Here is a 6,000-nt window from a genome sequence, read left to right on the forward strand (position 1 = left end):
GTAAAGTTAAAGTTTTACTAGTGGGATAGCTTTGTAGGTGTGGTGAGGAGAAAAATTGTGTGATTGTAACAATTTTTCACATAGTGAATTTTCTTCTCTGGGTCTGGTGGTTTTTCTCCTGTTTTGGAGTTTCCACGTAAATTTCTTGTGTTGTTATTATTTCTCTATTTTTCTTGTTATTCCTGCAAAGGGTAGATCCTAGGGGGGGTGAATTTGGAGGTCCAAATTCCCAACAGCGGTCTCATATGCATCATTCTCGAATCCCTGTGAGGATTCCTCTACTCCATACTTTCTTCACAATGGTGATAATCCATAAACCATTCTTGTCACACAACATTTGTCTGTTGATTATTATTTAACGTGGAAACAATCTACGTTGATGGCTTTGAATGTCAAGAATAAGCTCTGTTTCATTAATGGACCGTTGCCTTCACCTCCTGAATTTGTACATAGATTGTTGTTATGAACCCATACGCACTGTGTAAATTTATTCATAGAAATTCATTCATATTTACTTCCTGTTCTGGTTTTTCCTCATTTGCTTTCTGATATGGTATCAGAGAATTAAGCTCTGCTGTTGCACATACGATCTTCTCTTCTTTTTCTTTTATTTTCTTTTCTTTCGAACTTTAAAATGGCGGTCTTATCTGCATCATTCTTGAATCCCTGTGAGCATTCCTCTACTCCATACTTTCTTAACAATGGTGATAATCCGTTAACCATTCTTGTCACACAACATTTGTCTGTTGATAATTATTTAACGTGGAAACAATCTACGTTGATTGCTTTGAATGTCAAGAATAAGCTCTGTTTCATTAATGGACCGTTGCCTTCACCTCCTAAATCTGATCCTCTCTATCCGTATCAGACACGCTGCAATGATATGATAGCTTGATGGTTTCTGAATTCTGTCTCTAAAGAACTTGCGTCTACCATAACTTTCATCAATAATGCGAAAGGAGTTTGGCATGATATGAAAGAACAATTCTCTCAAACCAATTGGTGTCACATCTATCAACTGAAGTCAGATGTTGCTCCACTTGTTAAAAACTACAATCTGTAAGTTTCTATTACACTCTAACTCAAGGGGTTATGGGATGAAGTTGTATATATTCTGGAACAGGTGGCTGTTTTGTTGCTGGAACTTCTTCTATTAACTGTAATAGTACCCCTTTACTTCCCATTCTGCTGGACTTGTTTATGGCCCCTTTTTCAAGCCAAGTGCTGCTATGGATTCCCTTTAAGGTTACCTCAGGATCCTCGTATGTAAACTGCATTGTGAGCTGCATAAAATTCCATAGAATCGAACCTAACCCTTGCAGTCATTGTACCTCGAGAACAATGTCACACCCAGCCAGCACAAGCACATACAAATCTACGTTGTAAAGTTGCCTCTGGACAGTTAGACTGACCCCCATGACTTTCCCATGACTATTGACTTGATCCCCATTAGCTATTTTTACCTTCCCCTGCTCATCATTTTTTACAGCTAAGGAAACCGAAGAGAGAAAAAAAATTCGAGAGAAAAGATTGAAGAATTCGAGAGAAACCGAGAAGAGAGAAAAAAAATTCGAGAGAAAAGATTGAAGAATTTCAGCTTCAACTTGTCGAGAATTTTTGTAGAGGAGAAAAAAAATTTCTGAAGAGCTTCAGCAACGCCGTGTGTAGCCTCCCTCTATTTAGCAGCGTTGACTAGGCTACCTATATACAATCTAAAATACTACAGTTGTATACAAATATAATGTGGACAGTTGTACATTGACAGTGGGTACTTCCAGAGTCAATAAGAATAGTATCTCCCTGACCGCCAATCTTCCCCTTAACCATCATGGTCCTTGGGTTTAAGCACCCTATGATGGCATGCAATGAGATTTCTGGGCATTTCCCAGAGTTGGATAGATCCAAACAACAATCAGTTTCACCCATTTGGCCAGTATCCACCCCCAACACTTCTTGCTCCTCCTATACTTCTTCAATTAGATAAAACTTTGGACTTTGGCATCTGTGGCCAGGATTCCATTTGGAATCATAGTAGTAGCATAGACCCTTTTTCCATCTCTGCCTCATTTGGTTTTGACTGATCTTTTAGACTGGAACCACTGTTTTCCCTTGGATTTTGGTGTTTTCTGGTTGATGGGGAGGTGGGTTCAGAGTAATGTTGGTTTGGGTTGCGGTGGTTGAATTTCTTGTGAAGGGCCACGTTTTGCTCCTGTATTTTTACCAGTCTATAAGCTAATAGCAAATTGTTTGGGTTGAACATTTTAACAGTTAGCCTGATTTCATCCTGCAGCCCACTAAGAAAATAGCTCAACTTATAAGGTTCAGATAAGCCCCTTAATCCATTTGAAAGTGCCTCAAAGTTGGTTTTATATTCTTCCATAGTGCCCACGTGTCTTAATTTGGTCAGCTGTTCCATAGGGTTAATGCCTTATTGCATCAACTTCTACTCCAGCAGTACCTATGCTTTAATTCCTGGAGTGATTATGCCTTTCCATGTCATGGTTAGTATACAATGTGTAAAGAATCTTTGAGCACTACCCTTATGTTTCATGAGTGCAACAAAACAATGGGCGTGAACTGAGTCAAGAGAACCATTTTGATAGAAATATGAAAGGTTTCATGTAATGATGGCCAAGTGGAAGGTTTAATGGACCTATGAGCCTTTTGAACCATGTATGTTGCCTACTAGAAACCCAACAGAAGTGGGGTGTTTTGGTATTCCATTAGCTAAGCAAATTTATGGGTACGTCCCAAAACATATAGCAAATTAATGAGTGAAAGGGGCACTATTATGCTCTATGGATCCAGGATATTTATTTATTTTTTATTATTATTTTTTTATATATAGGTATTTTATAATTGTAAAGTAAGTTTTACAATATTTTTTGTTGTTCGTGTAGATTTTTCGAGCAGCATTAATTATTTAAAAAATATTATAGAGAAGTAAACCTACAAACTGACATATTTCTTGTGATATGTTATATTTACTTTACAATAAAAAAATTTTGCAATATAACATAATACATCAAATCACATTATTTTATGAATTTACTTTTATAAAATTTTTTTATATCCTAAAACATTTCTCATTTCTTAATATTTATCTGAGCTTCTGCACATAGATTTGAATAGTTTACTTTTGCAGTTAATGACATGAAGAACAAAATGTAATGTTTGACGATAAATGTAGGAACAATATATACCCCCAATTCTTCTAGTGAGAGAAGCTCTCCCTTTTCTCTAGGTTAAAAGAATAGAAGCGTCCGAGGGAGGTAGAGCTTCGGCTCCTCCCTCCCTCCCCCAATCTTTTCCAGCTTTCATTTTCGTTTTGGTCAGTAATGAGCCAGTTTCTCTTCTGTTTTGGTTAGAGTCAATAAGATCCGTTTTGGCTACGATTTTGTGGTTGAAAGGCCACCACCAGAGGTTCTTGGTTTGCCTGTTTCGTCCCGAGGCCTCTACCTTTTTATTTCACCCAACTGGGCGGAGTTTCATTTCTTGTAGGGGTGGAGGTTCTCGGTTTCATTTTGGCCGATGCTCCCGACTACTTAGGTATAGTCTCCTATGGGGACATTTCAGAGGGTTCCGGTGTGAGTGTGGGTAGGGTATCTTGCTCTAGAGATGATGGTTTTGCATGATGGTTTGGGGTGCTTTCCGCGAGGTAAAGGAGCTCTGTTTTATCCATGGAAAACAGAGGGTTTGTTTCGGGTGGTATGCTGAGTTGCATGGAGGGGTTGAAACGGTTTCTGGAAAGGAGTCTGGTCGCAACTCACGGTGGACATTCCCGTGGTTGGTGGCCGGAAATCAGGAGTTGTAGTGTTTAGATGGTGTTTTAGTTTTTTCTTTGATTTTGTTTTGGTTGTTTAGATCTGGTTTTTTTGGTTGGGCGTCTGGAATAAGCATCGGTTTCGTCTCTGTTTTGGTTGTGGTTTTGTCTCTGTTTCCGTTTAGTCTGGCCGAAGTGGAGTATGGTTTGGTGGTTGTGGGCTGGCGACCGTGACGGGGATGAGTCCATTGTGCAGGAAGTATGTCGCGTCCTTCACGCCGCGGCCTAAGAACTTTCTGTTGTCACAAACCTGTAGGGATGAATGGCAGAGCAGGAGACGAACGGGGGAAGGATGCAGAGGCTTGTAGGGGTGAAGACAGGTGGCGGCGGCTTTGGGATGCGATGAAACCCTAATCGGGTTGGGCCCCCATGTTCCTACGGGCTGGACCTTTAGCTCGGGCAGGGCCTTTAGATCAGGCGGGGCCCATTTGTTTTTTCAGCCCTTTATTTTGTTTTGTAGTTAATCTGTGTTAGTTTTTTATAATAATAAAAATAGGTTAGTGTCCCACTCCTCTTTTGGAGGAATGTGGGTGTTAGTCCTACTACTCTTTTGGAGGAGGGTAGGTGTTAGTACTCTTCCTCCTTGGGAGGAGAGAGTGTGGTTGTATTCCTCCTCCTTGGGAGGATGGAGCATGTGTGTACCTCTCTTCTTCGGAAGGAAGGTTGTTCAGCTCTGGTTTGACAGAGCGCTTTCTCTTTTGACTGCTGTCAGGAGAGAAGGTGTAGAAGTTTAGACAATGTCCGTCACAAAGAAATTTGTTGGCGGGGAAGCTCCTGAGCAGTTGCGTTAGTTGACTTATGGTCTGGTTCTCCTGTATTGATAAGTCACAGTTGTAACTTCGTCTATTAATAAATGCAATGAAGCATATTTTCATCAAAAAAAAAAAAAAAATTAGCTCCAAAATGGGCCATTGATTATGAATGTTTTCAAAAGGAAATAAAGGGGGTTGCTTTTATGCGTATTCCTATACCTATTGGATGGCTAATGTAGCTGAACAAAATTCGATTCATCCTTCTCTCTTAGAGAAAAAAAATTGAGTGGTTTGAACTATGTCTATATGGCATTGACTGGCCCGAGTCACCCGTGCTTGAAATATATCTTGACTGTGTCGATGGGTGAGAACGACGCACTGATGTTGTGGGTGTGGGGTGGGTCATATCTAGCAGACTTGAGGATGCCCATTCTAATGGTATGGCGTGCGTAGGCTAAAGACACGATGGCTTAAAAAAAATTAATTTTTTAATAATAAATCATATTGTATTTTAAAAATAGTGTACATATTTACACATTAATACATGACTATATTTAATATTATTTTTTTATTTTATATACATGACTAGGTGCCAATCAGTCCATTCGGATTTTTTTTTTCATTATTTTGAAACAATTTGGGATCCGAGTGTTATTGGCTTGGGAAATGCAAATCTCTAGTCAGTGTTGGCTTGAAGAAACTACTTAGTTAGGTGCAATATTAGTGTACTGGTCAACGGAGGGGACGCCCACGTGGACAGACCCCTTGTTAGGGATCTTGGTCTAGTCCCTAAACATTATGGTTCTCTAGATTTGCTTCACCCAATTATGACGATGAGCCTATCCTTCTTGCTTACTTTTACTTGAGTACTAGTCTTGAGTGATGAGATTTGGTGAATATGGATGATTGGTGTTGTGGTTTGTGAATTGGAATCTTGATGGAAACGTATGGTATATGGGATGATGATGGCCGAATGGTGAGATCTAGGATTTATGTAGGCGTCTCTTGGGTGGTATTTTGGTCATTATGGTGAGACTAGGGTTTAAGGTTTCCTAAAATATAAGAAATCCTTATGGAGGCTAGGGCTTTGTGTAGGAAATATGGAGGCACTAGATCTAGTTTAAATCTAGGATTTTATGATGAAAGAAATTAGATCTAGGGTTATGGAAGGTTGTATCGAGGCTAATATAGTGTTTGGATGGTAGAAAAGTGAAGAGAAAGTGAAGGGAAGAGTCCAACATAAATAACAAGAATGCAACTCAATAATGGAAAAGAGAAACAAACTTGTTCATAATATTGATAATTGAATCAATACCCGTCCACAAGCGTCAAGGTGTTGAATCTCTATTTGGGATTCACACAGGTTGCACCCAAATAGCCCAAGTGCCAAGTACTGAAGGAGATCTCAAGAACAAATAAGCCGTC

The sequence above is a fragment of the Carya illinoinensis genome, chromosome 8 (genome assembly GCF_018687715.1).
Source record: "Carya illinoinensis cultivar Pawnee chromosome 8, C.illinoinensisPawnee_v1, whole genome shotgun sequence".
Taxonomy (NCBI): Eukaryota; Viridiplantae; Streptophyta; class Magnoliopsida; order Fagales; family Juglandaceae; genus Carya; species Carya illinoinensis.